General features: G+C 30.3%; 1 long non-coding RNA gene across 3 annotated transcripts; it reads left to right on the forward strand.

Moving 5' to 3' along the window:
* Nucleotides 1–563: 563 nt before the first annotated feature.
* Nucleotides 564–1,359, forward strand: LOC146930909 (uncharacterized). Of its 3 annotated transcripts, none has more exons than XR_015008359.1 (3): nucleotides 564–739; nucleotides 877–1,050; nucleotides 1,142–1,359. It is a non-coding gene; the product is annotated as an uncharacterized LOC146930909 (long non-coding RNA). The 3 variants fall into 3 exon arrangements; XR_015008358.1 differs by having other exon boundaries at nucleotides 569–739; nucleotides 1,145–1,359; XR_015008360.1 differs by having other exon boundaries at nucleotides 570–739; nucleotides 880–1,050; nucleotides 1,145–1,359.
* The last annotated feature ends 9,990 nt before the right edge of the window (nucleotides 1,360–11,349 follow it).

Here is an 11,349-nt window from a genome sequence, read left to right on the forward strand (position 1 = left end):
TGGCGTGGTTGAGACGGTCATTAATTTGGTCTAGTTGATCCTTTAAGTCAGATGATGTATCATCAACACAAATCCTAAAATTATTGGTCTCCCTTTATTGTAGTAAACAATAGGTAGGTTAATGTTCATTTCTAATGGATAACTGTTCATGGTTCAGCGGTGTGGAGTGCAAATGAACCAAACACATCTCCTTCTCCTTTAATATAAGAAAAGAAGATGTTGTGGAAAACCTCTTAATGCCCTATCCTGGTTGACTGCCACATCCCACAATTAAGGGTAAATATTGTCTAAAAATTATGTTTTCCAACTAAATGACCACAATTACCTAATATGATGTCATGTAACTACAAAGAACTAATAGTTTAGTTTATTTGCTCTTCAAAAAGTCATTTCCATTTCATGCCAACTAAATAAAGCAGATTTTGGTTGACACGGGAAACAAAGAAGTTTTCTTTTGTACCAAAAATTCTGTTCTAATGTCATATCTGCCATCAATGGGGGCAAATTTTCAATTTCAAATTTCAAATACTCTTTCAAATTTCAAATATTCTTGATATATATTATGCACTACTCATTCATAAATCAATACTCTATCATTATCTCTCTTTTAAAAAAAAAATACTCTCATTCTCTCACATGTCTCTCATCTCTCATTTTCCTTTACCTCTTCTCTCTTTGACTGATTTTTTTAACTCCATTTAATGCAGGAAAATTGTTACTTTTAAAAACAACATGGCAGGTACAAGAATTCGTTTTCATCCTTGAACAAAGCTATCAAAATTTTCATTAATTATTTATGTTTGTTGTCTTCATTTGTTGTTGAGCTTCATATCATATCATATATTTAACAAATTGTGCTTTTATGTTCAAATTCAGCAGCATGATATACGAGGCAAAAAAAGAAAGTGTAGAAGGCGGAAAGATGATGAAGATGAGCAGTTAAAGAAAAAACACATATCCAAACACAGTACCAACAATTTTACAATTATCTCTACAACAACAAAGATCTACAAAAGTAACGGATCTACAAAAGCAAATCAGGAAAAATAAGTATGAATCAACTTCATAAAAAAATATATCATTCAAGTCTTCTTCATTGTCATACAAATTGTCCTTGATGTAATGTTTTTCCTTTGAATAGCAGGAAAGGGAGGTGTGAGAAGATGAGATATCAGTGGAGAGAGGAAGTCTGGCTTAATAATTTTGAAAGTTTGTAGTGGTTTTATAAAACAGCCATTGAAGGTTCTGTTCCAGATCAAAGCTACAAAGAAAAAACTATGAAATAGAGAAATATGAAGATGAATACATATGTTCTTACTTACAGAGAGTATTAAGAGTAGGATTTAATATCCGTTTGTACTATTTTTTACCCAAAATAATTTGTGATTGAAAATAAAAATGTATGTTTTTAGTTGAACTATTTCAAAAGAAGGGAATCAATTGGTCAACATACAAAAAAGGTGATTTGAGTTATATTAAAAGAAAGAATTCAAAAATAAAAAATCTGGGTTGAATATCAGTTTGGGTTTTATTTTTTTATGAATAGCAATTTGGGCTTGGAAAAAAGATCCTATGTTTTTTGTTATACTGAAAACTAATTTTTATTTTAAAGGAAGTTATAATGAATATTATTATAATTTAGAAAGAAATGAATCGATTAACCAACATACAACAAATTTTGAGTTAGATTAAAAGAAATATTTTTTTTCAAAAGAACATAATAAGTCACAGTTAAAAATTAATTGTTAAATCATTCTTTTGAAAGAAATTTGAGTTATATTAAGAGTGAATATTGACAGGGAAAAACATATTCTTTTGATTTGCAAACAAAAAAATTATTCAACTGTGAAAAAAACCTACTTAATTTCTGGAAAAAAAAGTCTTCATTTTGATTTTTTTTTTCTGTTAATATCAGTTTTGCAGGAAAAAATTTGAATTTGCATTTTGACTTAATATATATTTTTTTTATCAAAGATCCAATAGAAGGATTGTCAAAAAAAATATCAAAATAGTATCAGATCTAAAAAAAAAGCTAAAAAAAGATTAATTGATCTACATGAGAAATTCTTACATATTTTGAAAATAGAAGAGAATCAGATCCAATTTCATCTTTTGACTGTTGTTGTTGTATCTGTTGCATGTAATGGAAACATAACAGCGGCGGTTGCAATTTTCGGCACTGAGGTCGCCGGAAAAGATGTTTCAAATTATGATTTTTTTTGTGGGTTTTGTAGAGGAGTTGGAGGAGAGTCTTTTGATGGTGTTAATTTTCGAAAAGACTGACTTTGTTGGCCGAGATCTAGCCAAGAAGGTGGTGGTTGAGAAGCTCACAAATCTATTTGATCTGAAAATAACTTTATTAGAATGATAGATGATAAAGAATAGGTCAAGATTATGAGTTTGGTTCAGCTACAGGCAGCCGGAAATTAATCATGTAGGCTGTGAACAGTAATTCAGTGGCTAGGGTTTGTTGGAGGAGGAGAGCTTCTCAAATTCCTTTGGTGAAGAGAGAGAATAAAATCAACAAATGACCATTTGAGCAAAAAGAATAATAAAAGAGGGTGGGAGATATAAATTAAAAAACTTATACAAGTGAATGTTCTCGAAAAGGAAAAAAATTGAAAATGGTAGCCTGTACTGTACAACATTAATTCATATGACAATTTTAAATGTTTTAATTGGTTCTCTTAACAAAATAAATGTTTTAATTGGTTGTATGTATAAAATTGTTTTGAATTGTCAATTCACCACCATTAAACTCTAAATATTATTGGTACTTTTAATCAATGGTTGTGATCACTTGGTCAAAATTAAAAAGGTTAGCAAGACCCATTTCAATAATTATATTAAATCATCAAACTAAAATGGACGGAATAAATGGACATTGACTAAATTTCTTAAATAAGTAAAATGCATGGAAAAAATGGACATTAATTGTAGCTTCAAGTAGAATCAATTGTACGAGCAAAATCAATTCTACTTTAAATCATCCAAACATCATAAAATCAATTATACAACCTCTAGAATCACTTTTGACCCTCTAGAATTGAAACCAAACACATGCTTATAAATATAAAAAACACAGGGGATCAAGATTTTTTACTACTAATTTATAACAGGGTGAAGCTCATCATATTATGATGTCCCATCTAAGGCCGATCTAAGAGTAAGATTATTAAGACCTTTGCTTTAGACCTCCCACAAAAAATTATTTTTCATTAGATTTTATAAACAAAACTGCCTCATATACATTAGTAGTAAAAATGTTCATGTACTAAAATTTGTTTAAAACCTCACATATAGATAAAATTGTCTGGACAAGTCCCGATACCATCTCAATTCTTTTACATCATAAGATGCATCCTTCATCTCTCTCCCTCCCTTCTTTATGACATTATGATTACTATGCACATGATAAGTTAGCAAACATATTATAAAATTATATAAGCCGATAGTTATTATACACTAGAAAAATTGTCGTTGCTAAAAATCAATACAATATAAAAAAGTTTACACAATGTAAGAAAGGGATAAGGTGGGTATATACTAAAGTTTCAGAAATTTATAAAATGCATGATAGAAATCGGCATCTATTAAATAGAACTATCATGTATGAGGCAAGCTGTCATTAATAAAATGCACTAAAATGTTTACATTGATTAAACTAAATTATCATGCACTTGAAAAGTTTTCAGTGATCCTATTTAAGAATTAACTTAAATGCACGGGTTAAGTTGTCACTGACTAAACTAAAACTGATACACGGGACATGTTATCGTTGATACAAAGTTTATAATAATTATAATACTCGGGCCATGTTGTTATTGATATAAATTTTAGAATAATTTAAGGGTAAAATCAATTCTACTTTAAATCATCCAAATATCATAAAATCAATTATACAACCTCTAGAATCACTTTTGACCCTCTAAAATTGAAACCTAACACATGCTTATAAATATAAAAAAACACACGGGGTCAAGATTTGTGAATGGTAAATATAAAAAACACAGGACAACGATTTGTGAATGATAAATATAAAAATACATAACCAAGATTTATGGATGATAAATATAAAAAAAACTAAACCAAAATTTATGAATGATATATCTATAAAAAGCATGAGACCAAATATTGTGACTTATAAATTAAAAAAAACACGGGACCAAGATTTGTGAATGATAAATATAAAAAACATGAGACCAATATTTGTGAATAATAAATATAAAAAACACATGACTAAGATTTGTGAATAATAAATATAAAAATACAGGGTCAATATATATGAATGATATATATATAGAATCAATATTTGTGAATGATATATATATATATATATATATATATATATATATATATATATATATATATATATATATATATATAGATATTCCATATATGCTAATTAATATATTCATAAAGAAATCTATGATTAATATTATCACTGTACCCGTGCGTCAGCACGGGTATTTTTACTAGTTAATTTATAAAAGCTTTTGTTTGTTGTTGATCATAGGAAAATCATGTATTTGATTGGTTTAGTTTACATGATTTGAATTGTACCAAACCCCTTATCCACACATTTTTTCTTATATGGGTATCAGTGCATTGACGACAAGTTTCAGATTTTATAAACTGAGCCAGTAAAATACAATTTTGATTTATATAATCTTATCAAGGATGCCCAAGTTCCACAAGATATTATTTTTGAACATGATATAACGAAACATAACACCATTTAATAAAATAGAACACAATATAAAAAATAGAAAACATGTAACACATAATATTATCCAAAACGTAATACGTAAGTGCTAACACATAATATTTTTTTAAAAAAAGTAAGATACCCGCAATCAAATAAAATTTATACAAGTTAATATTAAGAAAAATGATGTCACATGACCGACTATCAAGCCAATTAAACAAAATCAAAATGAAAAATAAATGCCTATGACGGAGTAAACTCACTCAAAAATATGTCTAACAACAACATTGCAGCCTCATATTCATTTTCATGAGGCGAAAATATGCCGTAAGGGGTGGTCCCATAAGGACAAACACCTTTGTTGGAGGAGTCGTTTAGGCAAGACCCCTCGAAGCTTGAACCTTTCTTTCTTGATCTAATCTCTATACACAACGTAGCAATGTAATCTTTTTCATAGGAGGGGGCAAAAGATGACGAGTAGCGGACTTTGTTCTCTTCTTCATAACAGGGGGCATCTTGGTCCTATCATATAATTTGAAGGCAAGCATACTGAAACAATAAAAAACATATAAAAGTTGGAATCTCTGAACAATATTCGGATTATAGAAACCGAAATGATGATGAATCCTCCAATTCAGATTCTATATTCTGAAAGGCATCACCAAACCGGAAGAAGAAACAATAATTCAATTAAACTACAAATATTTAAGAAAATGTATACTTTACATCTTGTGTAGTTAGCATGAAATATCTCTAGTTTGAAGGATTCGACCAAGTTTAGTTGAAAATTGAGACAATGAGAAGAGATTTGGATTTGAAGTGTTTTTTCTGGAAGTTTTTAGGTAAATTTTGAAAATGTGAAGTGAGCGAAAGTAACCAAGCATTGCATATATAATAGTACAATTCAAATTATGCAATCCGAAACATGTTTTTAAGTTTTGGATTATTTCATTAAAATTTAAATTACGATTAATTTATATTTAATATAAATTAAATACAACATCATTTAAAACATATCACATCACCAATTTTTTTTTTATTAAAAATAAGATAGAGAGATCAAAACTAAATTTTAAAATAGGAAACCAACCATGCAAAATGATAAAAATAGAAGATCAAAATTGCAATTAAACCTTTTAAAAAAAGCAAACACACTTAGGTTTTAGTAAAGTAAAGGTGAGTAGTTTAGTGACTTTAAAACATGGAAGGAAGGCGCTGTTTTCAGTAGGAGACTTGGATAGGTCTCCTACGGTAGGAGACATTAAAATAGACTGATTTTTATTTTGTACAACAAAAATGACATTTGTCACTATTAAACTGAAGAAGAACACTGATATTAATGTGATCCATCCACACTAGAATGTTTTTCACACTTTCTTCAACCTCTCACCCAAAACAACTGCAGAAGAAGGAAAAAAACACACTTTCTTCCTCTTTCCGTTGTCTCTTCCGTAGCCGGAAACATCCTCCGTCCCACCGTCTGTCACTTTCTTCCCCCTCAACCTCCCTTTCTCTTTCCCTCATCTCCGTCTCCACCACTGTGTTTTCCATCCTCGTCCTCAAATCTCACCTCCACCTCCGCCGCTCGCTCCCTGTCCACAACCACCGCCGTCGAAATCTGAAGGAATCCGTTGTCCCGTCCAAATCTCATATCCACCGTTGTAATATTTCTTTGATTTGAATAGATCTAGGAGACTGAGAGGTGGAGGGAGGCAAAGACGGCGGCGGCAGACGGGGACAAAAGAGCAGCCATCAAAATTTAAAACATAGGGACCAATAATTTATGGATAAAACCAGAATGCTGGGATCTCATAGTTATTTCCGAAAGTGACAGTGGAAAATGTTTACTGCTAGGATGGTAGTAAAGAGAAATTATATCACTTTGTGTAAGTCTTTGATTAATAAATTACCATGGAATACACGGCTACTGAGAAATTAACATCTTATGGCGGCGGCGTGATTTTGCTCGTTGGCTCAACACGGCTTGTGATAAAACATTGGTGGGCGAGTGAGCTGACATGGAGGGAGAGAGAAAGAATGACAAAAAAAAAATCTAGTGTTAAGAGAGTATGATAATACTATGGTCTTCAAAAAATATCAAGTATATCCGATGGTTGTCATCCATTTTACGAACAAAACAAAAAATTAGTGAAGTCTCCTACGGTAGGAGACCTAAAGAGGTCTCCCACCGTAGCCTTTGCCCTAACGGCGCATTTGTAAGCCTTAAAAAACTAACATTTGTATTTGATTTTTTCTTCAAAAAATACATTTGTAATTAATTTCAGAATATAACTAACATAAAGTTTAAGTGTTAAATTAATTGCAAGTACCACGTATTTGTTAGGTAACCTATCATTTTCACTTTCTCGGACAGAGTCAAGTATGAAAAAAAAGTTGGTAGTCAATTCAATCTTTCTGACTTGTAATCACGACTATAAACATTACATAAAATCAAACATACTACATTTTCATCATTACTTTCCTCAAAAATATTTTCATCATTACTTTGTTAATTTGCATTTCTGATATCAACATATTCAACTTTAGACTTTAGCAATCTTTGACATTTTCAAACGTGGAAACCATGTATTAATCTCTTACCAAGTAAATGTGTATCACATTTTATATTATATAAGTAATTATGTTATATTATTTGTAACCAAATTGTATATATCATTTGCATTTAAAAAAAAAAAAAAGAGTACTAACATTAAAGTCAAGTAAAATAAAATATTATTATTTGGTGCTGCGTGGCAGCTTCCTCTAGTCCTTGGTCAGCACGTAATTGCTTCAAGTTCAAACCATTGTCCACTAAAAAAGCAGGTAAGTCCAAAAAGACAAGCACAAATTTAACACAACTCTTTTCTTTGTCACACTATAAATATGTACCAAACCCTGCTCCCTTACTCCACCACCAAGCCACAAAGTAACAACAACCCTCCATAGCTATCTTTTGAGCTATATAGTACTACTAAGTAGCACTTCTTAGCAACCATATACCCTTTTCAAGCTAAGTTAACAAAAAGTTCCCAAAAATGAGTTATGTAAAGGCATGCACCCTTTTGAATTTGATCACAATTGTTATGATCTGTTTGGCTATTTTGATGAGTGAAAGTCAAAGTAGTAAGGTTGAAGCAAGTAGGGTTTTAAGGAATTCACAAGAGTTTGCATTTGCAAGAGCTAATCACCTTCAAACATCAGCTTATGAACAGGCCAAGAACACAATGACAATTTGGCTTCAACGTTTGCCTTCTGGACCAAGTCCTAAAGGCCCTGGTCATTGATTCCATATCCATTATTCCATTCAAGAACTTGCTCAATAACACATATATCTTTATTTTCCATATAGCTATAGATAGCTGAATTATTTTATTGCTTTCTTGGATTCTTTAATTTTCTTTAGGTCAAGATATAATATATGGTCTATATAGATTTACTAGATAGAAATATAAAGGATATATGTAGAAAACTTGTGGATCTATCAAATTCATAGAGATCCATGTGTATTTGAAATGTAAGATTCTTTAATTTATGTAAGTCAATTTTTGTTTCACAAAAGTGTCTAATCTTTGTGTATTGATATACAAATATAATAGTATTTTGTTAATTTTGAAACAATATTTGTAACGCGTGAAGACCGGCCCTACTATGGTTAGAATATTAACAAAGTTATAAAATCGGTAAGAGTGACGATTTTCGTTGCTAATAAACACAAATTATTCAAAATTTCACCAAACTTGCCACTTACTGTCTTTCGTGATGTTCCAAATTTACTTTGGATATTTCAACGATGAAACAGTTTTTTTTTTGAAGGATCCGATGAAACATAGTTAAAATTTTCAATGATGTCATTTATTTGAATAAGTGAGGAATTAAGAGATTTGCTTTTAAAATATCTATAAAATTAATTTCGATAGTGGAAAATCTCCCTTTTGTCAAAAAAAAAAAAAAAAGATAGTGGAAAATCTCCTTGACAAGATTGCTCAACACTGTGTAAATCACTATAGATTTATAATGTTGGAAAATGCTACTTCTCTAGAAAAATAGCATCAAGAATTTTTCAAGACACAGTTGGCAAAATTTACTTGGATGATTTATTTGTCCACTTCCTATTTTTCAGCCACACCTCCTTGAATTGTGGCAAATAGTGCATTGTGATTGGCTACTCTTTATTCTTGAAGAATTCTTGATGTTATTTTTCTGGATATATATCATTGCTCTTATATGTTTACATATTTAATATTAAATAAAAGATATGATCACTAATCTTGTAAAAGAGCAACGCCTCTACTCGGTTCACATGAACGATCAATCTTAGAGGAGAGCGTTGTGCTAGCTCACAACTACATGGATGGAGGAACAAGTGAGATTGTTTTACAAGTTCAACCCCCTTCTCATTTAATTAAATTAACAATAATATAAAATATTTAAATTAAATGTTATAAACAATGAGTAACATCTAACAAAAAAAAGAAAAAAAAAATCTAACAACATTGTTGTTACCCAATTTAAGAAAAAATTGGTGATATGATTTAAACCTTTTCGCGACCATAATTTACACTGCTTGTTGTCTTTGAACACAAATCATTATAATGTTTAACATTTTTATGTGCAATTATTCATTTTTCCACAATAGGATCTAAATACTAATAGATCCAATACTCCTTCCGTCCGATAGCAACTATGTTTTTTTGTTCATTTCACATATATTAAGAAAAAGCGTATAAGTGAAAGAGAATGAAAAATGGTTTTGAGTGCCTTGTCAAATATTAGTGCATTCTCCATTATCATAAATGCAAAATAAAATATATTGAATTGAAAGTGATTTTAATTATAGTTATAATCAAAAAAAAGTAATTAATATCATATTGAAAAGTGAAATAAGTCAATTATTTTACAATTTTTTTTAAATGATTCAGTTATTTTGGGATAGAGAGTATGAAATATTGACCATTCTAGCGATGACTATTTGTTTTCATGATGCATGAGAGAGGATCTAAACCTACATCACGCACAACTGTCCACATGATTTATTGCAGACCCAATAATCACATCACATTTATATACTTTCTTGTTACGTATGACCTCAAAACCTACTAGTCTTCATTTAGGGATCACAGTGAATTCAAGTTGAAAAACTACTCACTTTGATTGCATGGTAGTGTTTAATGACATAATAAGTATGCAGCTAGTGTTCTCATGAATGATCGATCTTGTATATATATATGGGTTATGATAGAAGACACCTTTTGTGAAGCTGTCTTTTATCAAGTTATTCTATGAGCATTTGCGAAAAGACACCAACTTACTTTTATGAAGATGTCTTTTAGCAAAGTTATAACTAAAAAATGAAAATCACACCTTAAGGTGTAACTTGATAAAAGACACCACCAAAGGGTGGCTTGTAACATAACCCTATATATATATAATGCTCTTAATACTTAATTGTGTGAAAACTTAATGTCTTATATATCCATAACTCGTGAATATGGTCATAAGACTATCCACGTAACAATCTCAATGTATCATTCTCGTCTTAATAAAAAGTAATACTTTGAGTATGAATACTTAAGAATAGTGTAAGAATATTATTGAGGTCTCGCAATCAAGTCACACTTGATCTTATATTGAGCATAGCATATATTATAAGAACATTATTAGGTTATACTTTCACGATATAATAAAGTCAATTTGAATGAATAAATATCGTTTATTTTTTAGTTAAAAAACATAATAAAGATTATCTTATTCATATATTAACAACGAGGTATATAATTTAAAGTCATGATACAAATAACAAGGTATGCAAAACATATTTTAATTAGAGTAAAAAAATTATATATCCCGATGCCGATTTGAGCATTAGTCTCATAGCGGACTCAAAAGATTTGGTATATGAGGATATCTTGAAGCACCTACTAAGATTCAAAGATCCTAATTTCGGTGATTAGATAATTGGAACTACACATCAAACATTCGTACCAATAAATCGTGAGTGCTTTTCATTGAGTGAAAATTAATATTTTAGTTGTAAACATTTTGAATAATATATAAGAATCTAAAAGTTCTTATAATAGGTACTTTTTTTTACGAGAAAAAAATACATTTTATAATCGTATTCTAAATACAACTCAATTAGCAGCGGTAGGTATATTTGATGTGTTGCGAGTTTGAACTTGGAATTCTCTATTTATTATCCATATTTAAAGTGTGCGAATCTTGATACTAATCTTTATTTTTTTGGTACAAAAAGAGAGCAGAACCCAACAAAGGAAAAAAAACTAAGCGATTAATCGAACATTCTGAGGCACGCAAACGCCAAAAATATCATCAAAAAGGAAACGTTGAAGCTCTTTAAGAGGAGTCTCAATAACATGTAAATCAAAGGAGTCCAAAGATAAACTAAAGTTAGCTAGCCAACCTGTTGATCTGTTTCCTTCACGCCATGCATGGTTGATCTGGAACATATGCCAACTCATGTTTTTTAGGTCACGAATGCGCCAAATCAAGGCAGGAACATTCCTATCGATGTTACATTTTTCTGTTACCATGTAAACTAAAACTGATGAGTCGCTTTCCACTTGTAGGTGTGTGATCTCCTATCTCCGAGCCATATCCATACCAATATACATGCCCCACAT

This window comes from Medicago sativa, chromosome 4 (genome assembly GCF_051527215.1).
Source record: "Medicago sativa cultivar Bolivia chromosome 4, Bolivia_mono, whole genome shotgun sequence".
Lineage (NCBI taxonomy): Eukaryota > Viridiplantae > Streptophyta > Magnoliopsida > Fabales > Fabaceae > Medicago > Medicago sativa.